Genomic DNA, 10,696 nt, shown 5'->3' with positions numbered 1-10,696 from the left:
GACAGAGCAACAAGCCAATATCAATGTAGAATCATGCCTACTATATGCAAGGAGCATGAGGGAGGCAGGGATTTTTATGGAGTACCAGATAGATAAAATCAGTAGCTCCTGGGAAAACTGGGATCAAGAAAGTACTTTTGGGGATGAACCAGGGTAGAAGGAAAAACTGACGACATAGGAGATAGAGGAAAGGGAGCAATGGGGCCTAGTTGTTAAGGACCAGTCCTAGGAGATGGAACAGTTAGGAATGCCAACACAGTGCACAGGTGCAGAAACAGATGAGCAGCAGTCAGCCACCAGTGGAGAGAGAGGATGGATCAGGAAGTGTTGGAGGCTCAGACATAAAACAAGGTGTAAAATACATCTAGGATATTGGGGGAAGAAATGAGATAGGGACCTACAGTGTAACTGTTGGGCTCTGCGAGGCCTGCTTCCAATGTGTTATTTATTGCAAATAAGGAGAGCTGATATAGTTGTTTTCTTCAATTATATTCAGTTCTATAGGCACAGGCACAGAGAAGGCAGAAAGTTGAATTTAACCAAGGCTGTGGTTTTGCTAAGGAAGTATGATAAATTCAGAAAGAGGTAAGCCAGCTGGGAGTGTAAGTCAAGCATCCCTAATCCCAGAAGCTGAAATCTGAAATGCTCCAAAATGAAAAACTTTTTGAGTGCCAACATGCTGCCACTAATGGAAAATCCCAAACCTGACCTCATGTGATAGGTTGCCATCAAAACACAGTCAGAACTTTAATGCACAAAATTATTTAAAGCAGTTTATGAAATTGCCTTCAGGCCATGTGTATAGGGTGTACATGAAACATAAATGAATTTTGTGTTTAGACTTGGGTCCCGTCTCCAGGATACCTCATTATTAGTATGCAAATACTCCAAAATAAAAAAATACAAAATACAAAATCTGAAACGCACCTAGTCCCAAGCATTTTGGATACGGGATACTCACACTATATATGCAAGGGGTGATTATAATGTCTGAGAGTGAATTTTGAGCTGAGTCAGGAGCTTAATGGGGACTTGGGAGAATTGAGGTAACTGGTGAGATTAGAGGGCTGGAAGTACTGGTGATGCATGAGGGGGAGGAGGGAGGCAGTGGAGGCCAGCGGGTGGGATGCCACTGAGATTATGGAGTGGTCGCAAGTATCTATAATGACAAGGTCCTGAGTATGAGCATCAGTGTGTGAATGAGTGTTTGGGGAAGAAGGAAGGATGTGGTTACTGGAACAGGGCAGTTCAAGAAAGTGAAGGGCATATATTGAAAATGCCCCTTCTTCTAGCTGGAATGTGAACATATTTCTGGGTTTGAAAGATCCATCTTGGTTGGACCTTGAGGTGACCTTGGTAATGGCATCTGTTTAAAGCAAAGCAACCGACAGACCAAGCCCAAGTCCCTGAGGACTGTGAAGGACCAAATTGCTTGACCAGCCCAGGACGGCACATCCGTTTTAGTCCTGTTTCTTGGAGTCTATTATTCACAGCTGAGCCTAATTCCAATGAATACACAACAAGGCGTTGCTTCCATGACACCAGTTGCTCCTTCACCCCACTTCATCCTCCTCATTAGTTTAAAAGCCAGAATTAGCTTTAAACATCTCTTTCACCTGTTAAGACCCAGAATAAGAATCAAGCACTCCACAAAGCATGACTTGGATTCTGCAGGCAGAATTAACCACTTACTGGTGTGTCTCTAAATTCTAAATTTTAAATCCCAAATTCCAAATGTATAAGACATCATCTTCGTATGTTTCTCACTGGGGTGTTTTGCAGATAGTGAGCTCTGAGATGCTGGTTGAATGAATGACTGATTTGACCCCAGCCAGTAAGAATAAACTCACCATGAACCTTTGATATGATAAAGGGCAGCTTGGAGAAAGACTTCTACAGCTCGCACTAGTGTTAGCGGATCAAAAGAGAAGTGGACTCTGACTTTAGACACGTGTATCAGAGAGATCTCAGGGAGAGAACTACTTCAAAAGAATGCAACACATTGAGGTTTTGCCTCTGAAGCGTGACAACTCCAGTCTGTCCCAGAAAAAAAAAATTTTTTTTTGAAAGCCTGGCTGTGTTGAAATGGCGAGGTAGAACTCGACCAAGGGCATTGCTGAACTTGTAACTATTTCTTGGTAGCGTAGTTAGTATAAAAGCAACAGCAGCATAGAACTCTCAATGGGATACTATTAAAAGGCAGCTGTTAAGGGGTAGGTGAGGGAAACAGTGTTCTAAGACAAGCCAGAGGAGCTAGTGCAGGTAATCCTTCATCTGAGAAAACCCCCAATTTACAAAGACACTTACATAAAAATACGTCACAAGAGGAGATGCACCTCAGGTTAGAGTTTGCATAATATTTTCGCGAGAGCAATACTATTTAAACGACATTGGGGCTTGTCATATTATTAATAAAGCATTCTAGCTAGTCTTTTGTAGTTTATTCTGGGAATATAACAACCACTGGTGGATGCAATAAAAACTGGTTCTGAGTTTAAATCAACGAATTTTCTTCCAGCAATGCTCAGCAAAGATGCTTGCTGCCTGCTCTACCTGTTGCCCTTTTATTTTTGTTTGACTCTGCAGCACTTTCTAATCTGAGTACTTAATTTCTCTCTGTCCTTTATCCGCTACATTTCGATAGTTTGCTGCTCATTCTAGTTCTTTTGTTCTTTTTTCTTTTCTTTTTCTTTCTTTTTTTCCAAAAAAGGAGGTTTTCTTTGGCTCCATTTGAACAGGAAGACCAATTTTTACTTGGGGCTCAAGCTAAAAACAATTTCCTACCCACTCTTGGTGAATGCCAGGATACCGTTTGTGAATCATATTAATTATTTTCCACTTTCATCCAATGACAGTAGTTACAGTGTATGCCCTTCACACCAATTGTAATACGGGAATGAGCATATTTGCATCAGGATGCAAAAAGAAAACCATCAATCTAGTGTACGTTTTTACAGTTTTTAAGCTTTGTATACATGCCGGAATTAAGGGGACTTTCCCCTACTTCAGTGTAGGTCATGAAAGCTCCAAGACTCTACTTTTCCTAGAAAACTTGATTTCTCCCCACCTGATGTCCCCTGTCACACTTCCTTTATCATTTTATTTGAAAATTGCTTAATTTTCTCAGCCCATTTTATCTAAATCCATAGGACTTGTCTACATGACTGAAGTTTCATTTCAAAACACTTTCATCATGCAAATGCCTCCAGTATTTACTGAGAATCTGCAGGGTGCACAGAATTATAATATACACTGGGAGCGAGAAGGTGACTTGAGTTTAGGGGAAGACAGTCTTATCTTGGCCTAGAGACCTGCAGCTCACCACAAGCATAGAAGAATCTGTATGAAAAGTTCTTAAAATATAAAATTTCAACCAAAGCATTTCAAATGATGTGCTGGTGCTCAAAAGGGAGAGGTTAAGTTTTGTAGCATGACCTACGTTGGCAGAATTTTGTCTGGAGCTTCTAAATAAGAAATTATAAATGCATATTTTCCCAAAATACAGATTCAGCTCGCATTGCAGTTTAATAAAACCTTATTTTTCTTCTACCTAATAATTTGATATCCCAGAAGCCATTCAGTTGCCAAGAAACAGACCAACAAATCACTAGCAGGTACATTTTATGAAACCATCATATACCTCACAGTTGATGACAGTTTTGTAAAAACATTGCTGAATCTTTAAGGGTTTCATTTATAGCAAGCTGTAATAAAATTAATGTGAGTTATTCTCAGATTTTTTAATAAATAAAGGACAAGCAAATCATGGAAATGAATACTAACCATATCAGTATTTTTCTAAAGACTCAATAGAAATAAAACAACCAACCACCCACCCAATCAACACCACATGCCACCAGATGTGTACACACACACACACACACACACACTTTGCTTCACTTGTAAAACCAAAAGCCACAGATTCTGCTGAAATCATAATTTCCCTTGTGGGATAGGTTTGCTAAAGCTGCCATAATAAATACTACAGGCTGGGAGGGGAGGCTTAAATACATCTATTTTCTCACAATTCTGGAGGCTGGAAGTCCAAGGTTAAGGTTTAAGCAGGTTTGGTTTCTCTTAAGACCTCTATCCTTAGCTTGCAGATGGACACCTTCTGGCTGTGTCCTTCACGGCCTTTCCTCTGTGCAAAAGTATATCATGTGTCTTTTGCCTTCCTATAGGGACACCAGTCATATTGGAATAGGGTCTCACCCTTTAGACCGCATTTAAAGGCCCTATCTCCATGCTGAGGTGTTAGGGGTTAGGACTTGAACAAATTAATTTTGGGGGAGACACAGTTCGGTCCAGAACTCTGGTTGTTTGAATTGACTAGTACATCTATTGTCTTTTCTAGGCACTTTTAAAACAATACATTGCGACTTTACATTGTAGTTTGTAGAAAAGGAGATGAAATTTTTTATTCATTTATTTATTCATTTTTGAGACGGAGTATTGCTCTGTCACCAGAGTGGAGGGCAGTGGCATGATCTTGGCTCACCAAAACTTCCGCCTCCTGAGTTCAAGCTGTTCTCCTGCCTCAGCCTCCGGAGTAGCTGGGATTACAAGCGCGTGCCACCACACCCAGCTAATTCTTGTATTTCTATTGGAGATGGGGTTTCACCATCTTGGCCAGGATGGTCTTGATCTCTTGACCTCGTGATCCACCCACCTCGGCCTCCCTAAGTGCTGGGATGACAGGCATGAGCCACCGTGTCCGGCCGAAATTCTTTATTTATAAAATAGGAAAGTTTACTGTGACTTATTGCTGTAAGGCTTGCCTATACAATACCTATCCTAAAGTTTACCAGTTCTTTCCAGCACATATTTGCTTTCTAAGAGAAGCTAGGAAGATGAAAACAGATATTGGTATAAGAAGGTGAACTTGTGGAATTTAGTGCAGGCTACAACTGCTGTATAGAGGTGTCACTGGGGACTGTGTTGTGTGGAATACAGACCAGAGATGAAGAGGAGGGAGGATTACAGGCAGATGTGGGCCTGAGTCTGGAGTCTCCCTGGTCACATGACCTTGATCAAACAAAGTCTCAGTCTTCATTTATCACACCTTTACGAGAAGTGATAAATTTCTAGAAAAATGACAATATTCTATATCCAAAAGCAAGTTTATTATTTCCCCTAGACCCATATTAATGGCAGTCTTTATATTTACTTTTTAAAATATTTTGTCATCTCCATTCATCAACTGTAAATTATAATCATTATTAAATGCCTATTGTTTACTAGCACTAAACAGATGGTTATGTATATAAAACAAACTAATATATATATATATATATTTGCTTGCGGTAAGCTTTCATATTCTATTGGGGGAAAGGGCATACAAATATTTTTCCATATATTACTTATATTAAACATTCACATATAATATTTAAAGTAAATTCAAATAGCTCAATATCTACTTGAGTGTCTTCGCTACGCTAGGCCCTATGTTAGGAGCCAGGGTTACAAATTTATGGTGCTTCAAGAAGAATTATTGATCTTGTTCTTATTCGAAGAACCAGCCTTACCATTTATTTTTTTTAAAAGGTCTAGATTCACTTATGCCAGATAGTTTTCTATTTCTGCCATAGTTTATAGTAATCTTAAATTCATAAGTTTATAATGGAGTCAACAGTATTCCGTCTAAAGGTGTTTGGGCACGTACATATTTAAATTGACACTGTAATCATATAATTTCACAAATTTCCACCATTTTTATTTCATAAAAATCTTGTAATCATTCCAAAGTATTGTACAGTTTTAAGGTATTGATGAAATCCCATCGAATTTATGGCAATATTCCTTTCATGAATTTGCTTCAAATGAGTCTATGGACCACTGTAATAGCAGAAATTAACCAATTAGTCAATGTTTTGTATTCAAATTGTGCCCTAAATAAATAATCTTGTGACATAAAAAATATTTCAATTAATATCTTCTTGGGTGTGGTGGCTCCCATTCATTCATTCATTCAATCATTCAACAAATACTTTTTGACTGTTGTATTTACTGTTACAGAAACTATGCTGGGCGCCCCCTTCTGGTAACTGAAAAACAAGCAAAATAGGGAATGGTGTAGGCCCGCTTTTGTGAAAAGTACCACATTTTTTTCCTGCTAAAATGACCACTGTAATAGAATTTTTGAAAAATAACATTTAATAATTTAACATAAAATATTAAAGTTATGAAATTTATTTAACACATTTAGTATTTTGAAATTAATTCTTGCTTTTTTTCTTTCCACCTAAGCTAAGCTGTTCGCTTGTGGTCCTGTACATAAGTGCAGTGCCCAAAGTTCCCAGCAGATGGCGATATACAGCGATTGACAGCTGCACTCAAGCCAAGTTGTCCCATTTCTCAGTCTTCATTCCGATTTGTATGCTTTGTAACAAGGCTATAAATATTACTCCCAGAAACTGACTAGACACTCGAGGGCATTGTACTTATCTGATAGGGTTCATAAGGGTTTGTTTTCATTTGTAGACTCATGTATTTGAAGAGTTGAGTATGACAAGAGAGAATTAAAGAAATATATTTTTATTCTTTAATTTTTCAGAGTTCGTTATAAAAATAATCAAAGTGCCTTTAGTGAGGATTAAAATTAAAGCCTCCCTCTACAATTTCAGTTAAAGGTGTATAGTTTTTGCTTTTGTTATAACAGAAAAAACCTATAAAAGAAATGAAGAATGTGGCGGTGGTGAGCACAAAATCATGCAATTTTGTTTGGGAGAGAAATATAGAAAGACATTAATGAAAGAGCTATAAAATAAATATTATACGAGTGCACAGCAGCTATTTGATTAGAAATTTATCTTAGGAGGTTTGACCTACTTTTCTCTGAATTAAATGAAACCTCCTAAAGATATTTTAAACACACATAGCAGTTTTAGAAATATAGCTATTTAAAAAAAATCTTTAATGCAGTTTGCTTAAAATGCTGTATTTTGGAGTTTGTACTCATAAAAGGATGTTGTCACAGATAATAGTATATAATAAGGACAGGTAAAAGACAATGAGTGAATTACAGGAAATGCAGATTACTTAAAAGAATATTATAAAAATTCTTACAAATAAGAAATAGTAGTAAACTTCTGGGAGTATTTTGTTGAAGAGTATTATTTAATTTGCCCACATTTGGGGGCATAGGAGTTATATATCGTACAATTTCAAATAGGAGAATTAGACTCTTGTTTGATGGTGTTCGCTGTTGAAATCAAGCAGTATATGCCTGCCTGTAGAAGGCTGGCTGTCTGCTTGCCTCTCAAGAGGCCTCATGAGCTGGAATTTATTACCTGATTTTATCAACACACCAAAAAGAGATCTACCTCTTTGAGATGGACTACTTATTAACCAAACCCCTGAGACAGATATATGAAAACATAATGCCAATTTGTTTTATTCACAATGAGCAGTCCATGTTGTGAGAACCGGAATCTTTGTGCTGGATCATATAATTTTCTCCCTGTGGGCAGAATTACTTCAGAGGACAAATTATAATTGCAAGGTTTCTTGGTGATTATGTGTTTTAGGATACTGTTTAAATCAGAGGTAGTCCTAATCTGGGTTCTTTTAAAATAGCAATGAATGTGAAATTTCATGATACCAAGAAACCCGAAGATCAGTCACAATGTAATTATGCTGCTCCTTCTTTCTCTATTCAAAATAATATCACCAAGTATCAATCAACAGTGAAATGGATAAATTGTTGCACATTGATATTTTAAATTATTATACACAGTGAAAATGAAAATGAATGAAAGCTATATGTAACACAAGACAAATTTAAGACACAAAATGCTACATGCATTATGATTCTATTTACCTAAAAGAAAAACAGGAAAAGCTAAATATTTTTGTAATGCACACTTCAGTGTTAAAGTTTATACTATATATAAGGTGAGTAAAAAAGCAATCATTACAGAATTGGACAGTAATTATCTCTAGGGGGAAGGAGTGTATGGTAGATGCGTGTGTGCTGGTACTGGTTCTTTTCTCTTGTTTACTGGATGTGGCATGGATATCTGTTTATGTACTTTTTTGTAAGTATTAGGTTGAGCCATGAATAATTATTGATATTTTAGCACTTTTGACACCATAGCAATTTTTGCTTGTGACAAAATAGCAATTTCATATGGGTTGACCTAATAAGTTACGTTTCATTAATTAAAGTTGTATTACTTAACATAGTATCTATCTATATAGATGCTTGTATAAATGAATAGACATGGCTCAAGGGTCTTGAAGCAATGACCCCACAGTAGCAATGAGCGCATCTAACATAATGATCGTGGTCTCTACCAGATTTATTCAATAAAAGAAACCAGGGTGCCTTGGAGCAATGGCTGATTCCAGGATGGAAGCAGGAAATATACAAGATGAGCCTGGAGTATTTTGTAGTGCCAGAAATTAAGGCAGTACTCAAAAGCACACATACACACACACACACACACACACAAAATGATGGGAGTAAGTCTAAGAGGCATAGGAGTCAATTGAAACAGCTTCCAAAGGCCAAAGCTAAAATAATTTGAACAAAAACAACAAAAACAAAGTTGTATTGGATTTTAACATAGAATATAAAATAAATGTCCAGGATCTAAATGGCTACAAATAATCAAATAAATGGGGGAGAAGAGACAAATATCCCATGCAGAAGAATTACAAATAATTTATGTAGATACCCCACTCTCAAGAAGGTGGAACATGACTGCCCACTCATTAAGCGCTGCATATTAACACTCCCTCAGCCAGGTGACCAAGTCATATCAACAGTGTTAACTCATGTTGTTGGTTAGTACACCTTTGATATGTTGTGATGAGAATGTACTTTCTCTCTGTAATCTTCCTCCTCCAAACTCATGAGCCCTGTCTATTTATGAGAAAAAAATCAGATAAATCTTAATTAATAGATAATCTACAAAATACCTGACCAGTACTAATCAAAACTGTCAAGATTATAAAAAATATGAAAAGCCTGAGAAACTGTCACAGCTAAGAGGAGCCTGAGAAGAGACTGTGACTGAATGGATTGCATTACTCCAAAAGAGTTCCTGGAACAGATAAAGGACATTAGGAAAAAAGACTAATGAAATCTGAATAAAGACTGGACCTTAGTTAATGATAATCTATCAGTATTGATTTATTGCTTTTGCCAAATGTACTACACTAATGTAGTGTTAATAACGAAAGATTCTGAGTATTGGGTTTATGGGAACCCCCTGTGTTATCTCCGCAATTTTTACGTAGATCTAAAACAGTTTTCAAATAAAAAGTTTATTAAAATGAAACAATTCTTTTTCTTTTCAAATATTTAAACAAATTAGTATTTTTCACTTTTGGGAGTAGTATGAAACGCATGCTACCCATAACTGGCCATATTTTTCAAAGAAGGAAGTGTTTGCATCTCAGCTGAAGTATTAGACTTTTGATTGGCTGTGGTAAACTCCAACTGAAACTCTATTATCATGCAATTGGCAGAACACTTACTGTTCCTTGTAGGTAAAATGAAACGGTTCAGTTCAATTAAATCGTGGCTAAAAGGCTTGGTAACATGGAACCTATTAGAGTAAATTATATTTATTCTGAGAGAAAGACGGACTGGCTGAATGGGCTTGTCTGTGATACTGCAGTTCGGAGAAATAGAGTTATTTCAGTGTCTCTTCAGTGGGTTGGTTGTATTGGGTAGAAGTAAACATTCTTACAGGCTCAAAGCCTCTGTAAAAGTATCCAGCCAGGGGGGCCAATGCCAGTTTTTCTTACTTGCAGATGGTGTTTTGCATCCTGATGTGTTGAAATATGCCACAAGTTTTAAAATTTATACCAATTGATATTCTACCTCCTCAAACTACTGCTAGAAGGTTGGGAGGTGATGTCTCAGCCAGGTGGCCAGAGTTTACCATATTCGATGTGACTATGTGGACGGAAACATTCCTAGATACATTTGTATCTGTGAAGGACATACAGTGAGGCTGAAGATGCTTACAGTCAGAAAAGGGATATGGCAGAGGGTAAATATACAAGTAGTAAGCCCCACAATGTGTGGATTAATGTGGTACACAATTCTTACACACAGAAATAGTCCATCCTCATTCTACACTGGGTCCTACAACTAAGTCCTGTGCCTGCTTCAAGGCAACGCTGTTTTAAAAGGACCACAGCCACAATGACCTGTGTTAAAAGAAAGCACAGGGAGAGGTGGGAGAACCGAGAACCAAAATAGCACACAAGGAAAGGCAGGTGTGTTTAGATTGAGGGGAAGCTATGGTTTCTATTCTCAAGTTTTTAAGAACTGTCATGAGGAAGAAGGCATAAACATTTTATATTGTCCCAGATACATCAAAGTAGTAATGGGCTAACTTAGAGAAAAACAAATTTTGGAATGCTGTAAGGAGGCAATTTCTAATAGAGCTTCTGGAAGATAATTAGGCTAGTTACAAGATGGTTAGATCCTTGCCACTGCAATTTTCTAGGAAGAGGCTAAACAACCTCTGGGAAATGCTGAAGGAGAAGGAAATCACCCAGTGTATAGCTAGGCTTTGGCACAAAAGAAGAAGAGAAGAGGCATGAGAAGTACAGTGTAGAGGACTACAAGGCAAGCATTCTAGAAGGCATGGTCCAGAAGTCACTGTGAATGGACATTTTCACAACAGCGACTCAGTAAGAGCAAACAATTAAATACGTTGTATTGGCCGGGCACCAT

This window comes from Pan troglodytes, chromosome 7 (assembly GCF_028858775.2).
Source record: "Pan troglodytes isolate AG18354 chromosome 7, NHGRI_mPanTro3-v2.0_pri, whole genome shotgun sequence".
Lineage (NCBI taxonomy): Eukaryota > Metazoa > Chordata > Mammalia > Primates > Hominidae > Pan > Pan troglodytes.
Note: the sequence above shows the minus strand (reverse complement) of the source record.